Here is a 12,978-nt window from a genome sequence, read left to right on the forward strand (position 1 = left end):
AAAAGAAACCTAGCTTGCAATGTATGTTCTAGTTGATCCCCCCCCCCATCCTATCCATCATCACCAACAACTCCACTATCACTTCCGCCCGCAAGCCAAAGTCCTTGGCGTCATTCTTGACGCGAACCTCTCCCTCCAACCGCATGTCAAATCACTCACAAACACATGTAGGCTCCATCTTCGCAACATTGCCAAGATACGCTCCTTCCTCACCCCAGACACCACCAAACTTCTAGTACACTCCCTCATCATCTCACGCCTTGACTACTGCAACTCCCTCCTCACTGGCCTACCCAAGTGCAGGCTCTCCCCGCTCCAGACCATCCTGAACTCAGCTGCCAGACTCATCCACCTCACCACCCGCTCCACCTCTGCCACCCCCCTCTGCCTCTCCCTCCACTGGCTCCCGATTGCCCAACGCATCAAATTTAAACTCCTAACCCTGACCTACAAAGCCGTTCACAACACTGCCCCTGACTACCTCACCAACCTGATCACCAAGTACCACCCTACCCGTACCCTTCGCTCCTCACAGGACCTCCTTCTATCCTGCTCCCTGGTCTCCTCCTCCCATGCACGACTGCAGGACTTCTCCAGGTCCTCCCCCATCCTCTGGAACTCACTGCCCCAATCCATCAGACTATCGCCTTCCCTATTCACATTCAGGCGCTCCCTCAAAACCCATCTCTTCAGGGAAGCCTACCCCACCCTCACCTAACGGCCATCCTCCCTCATTCCTCCCACCACTTCATCCCCCTCAGCCACTTCCTACTGTACCTTTACCCCCTCCCTCCTAGATTGTAAGCTCGTAAGAGTAGGGCCCTCTTACCCCTCGTACATTGTTTGTTGTTGTTGTACTGTGCCATGTATTGTCCCCCCTATTGTACAGCGCTGAGCAAACCCTTTGGCGCTATATAAACTCGTAGTAATAATAATAATAATCCCAATCCCAAAGGTGCTCAGTAGGGTCAAAACATGTCTTTATGGAGCTGGCTGTGGAGCTGGCTGTGTGCAACAGAAAAGGACCTTCACCAAACTGTTACCACAAGGGCACAATTGTCTTTGTATGCGGTCTATCGATGAAGATTGCATGGATGCGTGCTTGGTTTTACACACTTGGTTTAGGAATGGGATGTGCAACAAGCTCAGGTCAGGTATCCACTGTACAATGGATATCGATATAAATTTTTTTTTTTTAAAAATCTACACACCCCTGTAAAATTGCCAGGTTTTTGAGACGTCAAAAAAATCAGACCAAGGTAAATCGCTTCAAAACTTTTCCCACCATATGTCACCTATAAACTCTTCCATAAGCCGGCCATACATGGGTCGAATTCCAAAATAATTTTCTTTCCAAAATCTGTTCTAAGAATTATCGTTCTAATTTCTCACCATTAGTGGGGCCACAGCAACGGCTGATTTGGAGCAACCATTGAATCTGAGTAATTGGGCATGTTGGAGATTTTTTAAAAAACAAATGAATTTCTAATCAATGATGGGAGAATCGTGCCAGAAATGTAACTGACAAAGAAATGAGCCAGAGCTGTGACCTGGAAAGAAAAGAAAATTCTTGGCCATGAAAATTCTTTTCTGTAGCAACACGAGGTGAAATTAAAGGCTCGGTTGGTCGAATTTCTAAATCAATGATGACAACATCGGATTACAAAATGCACAAAATTTCCGATTTTCAAATGGAAATTTGTTAGGAATTTGACCCGTGGATTAGGCCCCTTTCACAAGGGTGATCCGATCCTGTCAGTTTTTCAGGCGGACCTGATCAGAAGGTTCATCCATTTCTATGGACAGGCACCAGTCCATTTACACCCGCCTTAGTCCGGGTCCGCTACAAAGAAAAAATGTATATGGATATAAAAAATGTTTTTAAAAATCTACACACTCTGGTAAAATTGCCAGGTTTTTGAGATGTCAAAAAATCTTCCATTTAGGCAGATCGGATCAGAAGATAGGTGTCAACAGACAGCTCAGTCCGTTTACTCCCGTAGAGCAGAATGGACTACGTCTGCATCCTCTGCTCCGATCAGCAGGGGATCTGTGATCGGAACGGAATCCTCCCCGTGTGAAAGGGGTCTTCAAAATCAAACTGAAGTTGTTGTTTAAAAAAGAAAAGAAAGAAAATATGACTGCGTAAGTGTGCACACCCTCTGATAATTAGCCGAGTTCAGAATTAACCAATCGCATTCATGGTAAGTAGTGGTCAGCACATGCCTGCCATCAATGAATGTTGCTCTGATTAAAGGATAAATTCACCTTTCAAAAAAATAAAATGCACTTTTTTTTGCAGGTAAAAAAATTATTTAATTTAATTAATTATATTATTTATTTTTTTAATTGCCTTGTAGAGCATTGCACCCACGATCAGCAGATCGCAGACGTCTGACACTGAACCCGCAAACTGTGTCTAGGATGGGGTCTAAGAAAGTCCCCCATCCTGCGGCCAGAGGGTCTAGGACAGTCACCCATACAATGACCTACATTGTATGATAAGGGTGTCTCGTAGACCCACCCATACAGTAGTCTCCATCATATTCTAGGAGGGGTCTAGGAAAGTCCCCCATCCTGCGGCCAGAGGGTCTAGGACAGTCACCCATACAATGACCTACATTGTATGATAAGGGTGTCTCATAGACCCACCCATACAGTAGTCTCCATCATATTCTAGGAGGGGTCTAGGAAAGTCCCCCATCCTGCGGCCATAGGGTCTAGGACAGTCACCTATACAATGACCTACATTCTATAGTAAGGGTGTCTCATAGACCCACCCATACAGTAGTCTCCATCATATTCTAGGAGGGGTCTAGGAAAGTCCCCCATCCTGCGGCCAGAGGGTCTAGGACAGTCACCTATACAATGACCTACATTCTATAGTAAGGGTGTCTCATAGACCCACCCATACAGTAGTCTCCATCATATTCTAGGAGGGGTCTAGGAAAGTCCCCCATCCTGCGGCCAGAGGGTCTAGGACAGTCACCTATACAATGACCTACATTCTATAGTAAGGGTGTCTCATAGACCCACCCATACAGTAGTCTCCATCATATTCTAGGAGGGGTCTAGGAAAGTCCCCCATCCTGCGGCCAGAGGGTCTAGGACAGTCACCTATACAATTACCTACATTCTATAGTAAGGGTGTCTCATAGACCCACCCATACAGTAGTCTCCATCATACTCTAGGATGGGGTCTAAGAAAGTCCCCCATCCTGCGGCCAGAGGGTCAAGGAAAGTCCCCCATCCTGCGGCCAGAGGGTCTAGGAAAGTCCCCCATTCTGCACCAAAAAGGCTTTTGGTACTTTTAGTTCATTCTAGAACTCTATAAGTGAATGAAGCAGCTGTGTAGGTGGAGCCCCACACATCCATGTTTTTTTCAAATTGTGAGAGTGGGTGCGGAGAGAAGATCCCCGGCCCGTTGTTACAATGAGGGCTGGGGATAGAGAGAAGAGCTGGAGGAGAGGGAACATGTCACAGGTTCCCAAAGGTGGACTTATCCTTTAAGTCTATAGTAAGTTCGGCTCTTCTAGTAGGATTTTTCTGACCTTTTGCCTCTTACAGAAAAAGCCATGGTCTGCAAAGAGCTAACAACGCATCAAAGGGACCTCATTGTTGGAAGGTATCGGGAGCAGAGTACAAAAACATTTCCAGGGCATTAGATATACCATGGAACACAGTGAAGACCGTCACCAACAAGTGGAGAAAGCTTGGCCCAATGGTAACATTAACGAGAACTGTGCATTCCTCCAACATTGATGAAAAAACAAGGAGAAAATTGGTCTGGAAAGCTCTCAAGATGCCTACAGCAACATTAATGGAGCTGCAGGTATTCGTTGTGTTCTATGTGACATCAGGCTCCAGTTTTGTTCATAAGTTTTGGCTCTGGGGTAAGGTGGCAAGACGGGAAACCTTTTCTTACGAAGAAAAGCATTCAACCCCTGGCTACATTTTGCAAAAACCTACACCAAGTCTACCAAAAGCATGTGGGAAGATGTGTTATGGCCTGATGGGAGCAAGATTGAATTTTTTGCCCAGAATTCCAAAAAAAGTATATTTGGGCCAAACCCACCACTGCACATCACCAAAAAAAAACCCCCCAAAACATCTTACCCTCAGTGAAGGACGGTGGTGGCAGCATTATGCTTTGGGGCTATTTTTCTTCACCTTGATCTTTGACTTTAGGCAAGGTGGACGGACTTGTGAACAGTTCCAAACATCAATTTGGACACAAAACCTTCAGCCCTCTGCTAAAAAGATGAAGAGGAATTTCACATTTCAGCACGACAATAACCCAAAGCATACCTACTAATCAACAAAAGAAGGGTTTCACCAGAGGACACTCAGATTTTTGAATGGCCCAGACCTGAATCTAATAGAAAATCTGTCAGTTGACCTGAAGAGGGCTGTGCACAGGAGCAGGGGCGGACTGACCATTTGGAAACTCGGGCACTGCCCGAGGGCCCGGGGTCAGTAGGGGGCCACATGAGATGCCCCTGATACCTTTTTCATAGGCTTTTTGGGTTTGGGCAAGGACACGGGCCCCATGATCCCCTATTGCCCGGGGGCCCCATGAGTTGTCAGTCCATCCCTGCACAGGAGATGCCCTCATAATCTGTCAGCATGGCACACCTTGCTCTAAATATGTCTGACTCCTCTCCTAAAGATAGAACGCTGTCATAAAATCAAAAGGTGCTTCAACAAAGTATTAGTTTAAGGGTGTGCAGATTTATGCAACCACATAATTCTAAGATTTCAGTTTGTTTTTAATTGAATTGCACAGATTATAGGTCATGTTAAGGCCTCATTTACACTTCAAATGGTGGCATTGGGCACACTTTTTTTAAAGCTCTCTGAATGCCGATCAAAGCACCTGCCATAAATTGGTTACCTTACAGTCCTGTTCACATGTTGTGTTTTGCTTTGATTCAAAAATAATACCCCATGTCACTTTCTTGGTGCTTCAAAGTGTCTCCAATTGAAGTCTGTGACAACGCTCGCTAACAGCACCTGCGGCTTTTGAGGGGCTTTTATTTAGAGTAAGCTTTGCTTTGTTTTGGAGGTATTGCAGGTATGAGATATCCCAGCATGTGCTGGGAAACCAACAGCGAACCAAAAATACCTAATCAGCAGTCTCTTCTGGTTCATGTGTATATATTCTGGGAGTGTCTGGTGCAGACGTTACATCTGCTGTGCAGCGAGGAGCAATAGGAAGGTGAGCGACGTCTGGACTGGATCGGAATAACTATCAGACGGAACACGTGGTGTGCAACATGGGCACGCTATAGCAGAAGGTGAGTGGGAACCGGAGAGAGGACTAAGTGGTAGAGGATCAGCAGAGCTGTGGAATTTGGAGCAAGAGAATCTAGCAATGTCACATGTGGTGCTCAGCATTGGAGCAATATAGCAGGAGCTGAACAAACTGGAGAGACTGGAGGATCATCAGAGCTGGGAGTTACTACTGAGCGTGGGATCAACAGAGCTGGGGGTTACTATTGAGTGTGGGATCAACAGAGCTGGGGGTTACTATTGAGTGTGGGATCAACAGAGCTGAGGGTTACTACTGAGCGGGGGATCAACAGAGCTGAGGGTTACTACTGAGCGGGGGATCAACAGAGCTGAGGTTTACTACTGAGCGGTGGATCGGAAGAGCTGGGAGTTACTGCTGAGCGGGGGATCGGCAGAGCTGGGGGTTACTACTGCGTGGAGGATCGGAAGAGCTGGGAGTTACTACTGAGCGGGGGATCATCAGAGCTGAGGGTTACTACTGAGTGGTGGATCGGAAGAGCTGGGACTTACTACTGAGCGGTGGATCGGAAGAGCTGGGAGTTACTACTGAGCGGTGGATCGGCAGAGCTGGGAGTTACTACTGAGCAGGGGATCGGCAGAGCTGGGCGTTACTACTGAGCGTGGGATCAACAGAGCTGGGGGTTACTACTGAGTGGTGGATCGGTGAGCTGGGAGTTACTACTGAGAGGGGGATCGGCAGAGCTGGGGGTTACTACTGAGCGTGGGATCAACAGAGCTGGGGGTTACTACTGAGCAGAGGATCGGAAGAGCTGGGAGTTACTACTGAGCTGGGGATCGGCAGAGCTGGGGGTTACTACTTAATGGGGGGACAGCAAAGCTGGGGGTTACTACTTAATGGGGGAACAGCAGAGCTGAGAGTTACTACTGAGAGGGGGGATCAGCAGAGCTGGGAGTTACTACTGAGCGGGGGATCAATAGAGCTAGGGGTTTCTACTGAGCGGGGGGATCAGCAGAGCTGAGGGTTACTACTGAGCAGGGGGATCAGCAGAGCTGAGGGTTACTACTGAGTGGGGGATCAGAGCTGGGGGTTGCTACTGAGCGAGGTATCGGCAGAGCTGGGGGTTCTTATTGAGCAGGGGATCGGCAGAGCTGGGGGATACTACTGAATGGGGGATCAGCAGTGCTGGGGGATACTACTGAGTGGGGGATCGGTAGAGCTGGGGGTTACTACTGAGCGAGGGATAGGCAGAGCTGGGGGTTCCTACTGAGCGGGGGATCGGCAGAGCTGGGAGTTACTACTGAACGGGGGATCAGCAGAAGTGGGGATTACTACTGAGTGGGGGATCGGCAGAGCCAGGAGTTACTACTAAACGGAGTATCAGCAGAGCTGGGGGTTACTACTGAGCGTGGGATCAACAGAGCTGGGGGTTACTACTGAGCAGAGGATCGGAAGAGCTGGGAGTTACTACTGAGCTGGGGATCGGAAGAGCTGGGGGTTTATTCTGAGCGGTGGAATGGAAAAGCTGGATGTTACTACTGAGCAGGGGATCGGCAGAGCTGGGGGTTACTACTTAATGGGGGAACAGCAAAGCTGGGGGTTACTACTTAATGGGGGAACAGCAGAGCTGAGAGTTACTACTGAGAGGGGGGATCAGCAGAGCTGGGAGTTACTACTGAGCGGGGGATCAATAGAGCTAGGGGTTTCTACTGAGTAGAAAGTAGTAGTAGTAGAGCAGAGCTGAGGGTTACTACTGAGCGGGGGGATCAGCAGAGCTGAGGGTTACTACTGAGTGGGGGATCAGAGCTGGGGGTTACTACTGAGCGAGGTATCGGCAGAGCTGGGGGTTCCTATTGAGCAGGGGATCGGCAGAGCTGGGGGATACTACTGAATGGGGGATCAGCAGTGCTGGGGGATACTACTGAGTGGGGGATCGGTAGAGCTGGGGGTTACTACTGAGCGAGGGATAGGCAGAGCTGGGGGTTCCTACTGAGCGGGGGATCGGCAGAGCTGGGAGTTACTACTGAACGGGGGATCAGCAGAAGTGGGGGTTACTACTGAGTGGGGGATCGGCAGAGCCAGGAGTTACTACTAAACGGAGTATCAGCAGAGCTGGGGGTTACTACTGAGCGTGGGATCAACAGAGCTGGGGGTTACTACTGAGCAGAGGATCGGAAGAGCTGGGAGTTACTACTGAGCTGGGGATCGGAAGAGCTGGGGGTTTATTCTGAGCGGTGGAATGGAAAAGCTGGATGTTACTACTGAGCAGGGGATCGGCAGAGCTGGGGGTTACTACTTAATGGGGGAACAGCAAAGCTGGGGGTTACTACTTAATGGGGGAACAGCAGAGCTGAGAGTTACTACTGAGAGGGGGGATCAGCAGAGCTGGGAGTTACTACTGAGCGGGGGATCAATAGAGCTAGGGGTTTCTACTGAGTAGAAAGTAGTAGTAGTAGAGCAGAGCTGAGGGTTACTACTGAGCGGGGGGATCAGCAGAGCTGAGGGTTACTACTGAGTGGGGGATCAGAGCTGGGGGTTACTACTGAGCGAGGTATCGGCAGAGCTGGGGGTTCCTATTGAGCAGGGGATCGGCAGAGCTGGGGGATACTACTGAATGGAGGATCAGCAGTGCTGGGGGATACTACTGAGTGGGGGTTCGGTAGAGCTGGGGGTTACTACTGAGCGAGGGATAGGCAGAGCTGGGGGTTCCTACTGAGCGGGGGATTGGCAGAGCTGGGAGTTACTACTGAATGGGGGATCGGCAGAGGTGGGGGTTGCTACTGAGTGGGGGATCGGCAGAGCCAGGAGTTACTACTAAACGGAGTATCAGCAGAGCTGGGGGTTACTACTGAGTGGGGGATCAGCAGAGCTGGGAGTTACTACTAAATGGAGGATCAGCAGAGCTGGGGGTTACTACTGAGCGGGGGATCAGCAGAGCTGGGGGTTACTACTGAGCGGGGGATCAGCAGAGCTGGGAGTTACTACTGAATGGGGGATCAGCAGTGCTGGGGGTTACTACTGAGTGGGGGATCAGAGCTGGGGGTTACTACTGAGCGAGGTATCGGCAGAGCTGGGGGTTCCTATTGAGCAGGGGATCGGCAGAGCTGGGGGATACTACTGAATGGGGGATTGGCAGTGCTGGGGGATACTACTGAGTGGGGGATCGGTAGAGCTGGGGGTTACTACTGAGCGAGGGATAGGCAGAGCTGGGGGTTCCTACTGAGTGGGGGATCGGCAGAGCTGGGGGTTCCTACTGAGCGGGGGATCGGCAGAGCTGGGAGTTACTACTGAACGGGGGATCGGCAGAGGTGGGGGTTACTACTGAGTGGGGGATCGGCAGAGCCGGGAGTTACTACTGAGTGGGGGATCAGCAGAGCTGGGGGTTACTATTGAGCGGGGGATCAGCAGAGCTGGGGGTTACTACTGAGCGGGGGGATTGGCAGAGCTGGGGGTTACTACTGAGCGGGGGTATTACTGAGAAGGGATTCTACTGGGCCCTTTAAAACAAATAGAAAATGAACACACAGGGCCTTTGCCAAGCTTCAGTGCGGTTTAAAAAAACAAAAACAAAACAATCCTGTATGATCTCTGAGCAGTGCGGTCAGGTCAGGTGCGGATTACAGACTATGGGAACCTTTTCTAAACCTGATGTGTGAACAGGATAAAATCCTGAGCTGATCCTGTCCTGAACCCGCTGTAAACCTGACCTGAACCGGTGAACAGCTCCTGTGTCAATTATCTGTGAAACCTGAGCTCCAATCCACACCACACATGTGTGAATCCGCTCTAAAGAGAACCTGTCACCTAAAATTCATCGCATAAGTGACTCTGTGTCCCTTATGTGAAGAAAAAAAACCCTCGCCCTCCAGAGGATTTACCCTCCTTCCTGAGCAGGCCATTTTTGGTGATACGGCACTGCGTTACTCTGACAATTACGCGGTCATGCAACGCTGCACCCAAATTAAATAGAGCTTTCTTTCGGTGGTATTTGATCGCCTGCGCGGTTTTTATTTTTTGGGCTATAAACAAAAAAACCCGACAATTTTGAAAAAGAAATATTTTTGACTTTTCTGCTATAAAACATTTCTGATAAAAAAAATGTAAAAATAAAATTTCGTCATAAATTTGGGCCAAAAATGTCTAAGAAAAATCCCAATACGTGTAAATGAGTCGGTTTACGTGGTGTGTTGGTGGTATTTGATCGCCTGTGCGGTTTTTATTTTTTGGGCTATAAACAAAAAAAAAAGACTGACAAGTTTGAAAAAAAAAAAAATTTTTTTTTTACTTTTTTTGCTATAAAACATTTTCAATAAACAAAAATAAAATTTCGACATAAATTTAGGCCAAAATGTTTAAAAAAAATAAAAAAAAATCGCAATACGTGTAAATAAATTGGTTGACGCGAAAGTTATAGCGTTTACAAATGGCGGGATAGATACTGGGATTTTTTTTTTTTTTTTTTCAATAATAGTAATGGTGGTGATCAGCGACTTATAGCGGGACTGCGGTGGGCATTCTGACACTGGGGGGGGACTGAGTAACGGCCCCTACCTGGAACTGAAAAATCACGTGTGTGTGTATATATTTGCGATTTTGCGCAGAGCGGCTGCCCTGTATCTGCTATAGGGCGGTAGGCAAGTGGTTCAGCAAAAAAAAAAAAAAAATTTTTCTTAATTGAGAAAAAAAAAAAAATCGTTACACCCAAACGTCGCGGGTACCGAAGTGTGAAAATGTCAGTTGCGATACTCGTTCCATATCGCTGCACACGCAATAATAGCACCACACCTCCTCCGTGACACCAGACTGATGACCTGTAGAGACCTCTGAAGGGGCGCCTATGGAAAATATCGGGGACTGAAGTTTGTCACATTGCACAGGCGCACACGCATTTAATGTTTGACACGTTGGGTATCATCCTGATCTTTTATATTTGACCAAAAGTGTGGGTAAGTTGTTGCTTTTGTTTGTCCTAAATTCACTTTAGTATCTTTTTTACTGAAATGTTGCGTTTACTTTTGCAGTAATATTGTGTGACACAAAAAAATTGTAACTACCACTATTTTATTCTCTAGGGCAGTGGTCTCCAAACTGCGGCCCTTTGCTTGCTTTTATGTGACCCTTGGGGCACTATTCCCCCCCCCACCGACACCAATAATGGGGCACTATTCCTCCCACTGACACCAATGATGGGGCACTATTCCCCCCCCCCCCGACACCAATAATGGGGCACTATTCCTCCCACTGACACCAATGATGGGACACTATTCCTCCCACTGACACCAATGATGGAGCACTATTCCTCCCACTGACACCAATGACGGGGCACTATTCCCCCCCACCGACACCAATAATGGGGCACTATTCCTCCCACTGACACCAATGATGGGCCAGAATTCCTTCCAATGACACCAACAATGGGGCACAATTCCTTCCACTGACACCAACAATGGGGCACAATTCCCCTCCCAATGATACCAACAATGGGGCCCAATGGCACTAATGCTGGGGCACAATTCCTCCCAATGACACCAACAGTGGAGCACAATTCCTCCCAAAGAAGCCAGTGATTGGACACAGTTCCTCCTAATTACAGCAGTGATGGGACACTATTCCTACCAATGACACCAACAGTGGGGCACAGTTTCAATGACAACAACAATGGGGCACAGTTCCTCCCAATGATGGGGCACAATTCCTCCCAATGACACCAACGATGGGACACAATTCCTCCCAATTACATCAAGGACGGGGTACAATTACACCAATGCAAGGACACTATCCCTACCAATGACACCAATACTGGGGCACAGTTGCTCTCAATGATACCAACAATGGAGCACAATTCCTCCCAATGATACCAACACTGGGGCACAGTTCCTCCCAATAACATCAACGATGGAGCACAATTCCTCCCAATGACACCAACGATGGAGCACAGTTCCTCCCAAGGATACCAACAATGGGGCACAATTCCTCCCAAGGATAACGATGGGACACAATTCCTCCCAATGACACCAACGATGGGGCACAGTTCCTCCCAATGACACCAACGATGGGGCACAGTTCCTCCCAATGACACCAACGATGGAGCACAGTTCCTCCCAATGACATCAACGATGGAGCACAGTTCCTCCCAATGACACCAACGATGGGGCACAATTCCTCCCAATGACACCAACGATGGAGCACAGTTCCTCCCAAGGATACCAACAATGGGGCACAATTCCTCCCAAGGATAACGATGGGACACAATTCCTCCCAATGACACCAACGATGGGGCACAGTTCCTCCCAATGACACCAACGATGGGGCACAGTTCCTCCCAATGACACCAACGATGGAGTACAATTCCTTCCAAGGATACCAATGATGGGGCATAATTCCTCCCAATTACATCAAGAATGGGGCACAGTTCCTCTCCATGACACCAACAATGGAGCACAATTCCTCCCAATGATACCAATGATGGGACATTTTCCACCCAATGACACCAACCCTGGGGCACAATTACTCCCAGTGACACCAAGGATGGGGCATTGCTTCCATTTTCTGCTCCCGAAGGTCACAGTCTGGCCCCTCTAAAGTCTTAAGGACAGTAAACCGCCCCTTTGTTTAAAAGGTTTGGAGACCCCCCCTGCTCGAGGGTGTCGGCTTTCAGAAAGTATACATTTTGGGGGGGTTTGTCTAATCTTCAGGCCTGAAATTATTTTTCAAATCTGTGTGCAAAAAATGCAACGAAAGGACTAATGCGCAGTAAAGGCAAAGTAAGAGTAAACCAACACTGAAGGATGAAAAGTTCACAAGAGATTTATCTCGGTCTGATTTTTTTGTTAATATCTCAAAAACCCAGAATTTGTAGCCCGGGGCGTGAAGACTTTTATATCTTCTGTATGTCCCCAGTAAGAGAAGGAATGGGAGAATGCGCCATGCGTATGCTACTGATCGCAAGGCGTGTTACAAAGAGTGGAACGATTCGGATGCCCATGTGAAGGGCTGCTGTTAGAAATCACGGGGCCCCATACAGCCAACCTGACAAGGACCCCCCCCCCAAAACAAAACAAACAAAAAAGTTTACTATGCTTCAATTATGAATGGACACAGTGAGTCATTGGTACCGATCACTCGTGTTCGTTCAGGAAAGAAATGGGCTGGCAAATGTGACATTTACTGGACCCTTCCCCCACTCTCCATCCTGAAGGATCCTATTGTGTGCTGTTGGGAAGGAGAGGAGGGAAGCTGGTAGCATTGTGGGGGCACACAGGGGGGTCTGGCAAGAAACATGGTGCACAGGTAGGGGGATGGGTGTGGTGAGGGGGAAAGTTCTGGAACCGATCTCCTATAGGACTGTCTTCTGTAGCTGAAAGCCAGGGAGGGAGAGGAAATACGGCTGCAGAGAGCAATGCAGGGGGATGATTCCTCAGGGGCCGGGATCCGCCTCCTGTTTGTGCCCAGATCTCACTGGTTATTGGTGGGTGTAACGTCTTCCACACGTGGCTGGAGGTGCAGCTTTCCCACCAGCGTGATCTGCAGTCCTCAGTGACAGAACAAGAATGAGAAAATACAACTCGGTGTACGGATATCACCAGCATTTCCTCTGGTTGGTGGGACGCCGCACTGTGGTCGTAGTGTGTACTACCAGCGCCCGCTGCAAGGATTGTGCCTCCGAAGTCCCTTCCTCCAGAATATAGACATTTACATATGAGACATAGTAGGAAATTCTGTGCCTT

Source organism: Staurois parvus, unplaced genomic scaffold (genome assembly GCF_062004578.1).
Source record: "Staurois parvus isolate SC_StPar_1 unplaced genomic scaffold, SC_StPar_1.0 ptg001960l, whole genome shotgun sequence".
NCBI lineage: Eukaryota > Metazoa > Chordata > Amphibia > Anura > Ranidae > Staurois > Staurois parvus.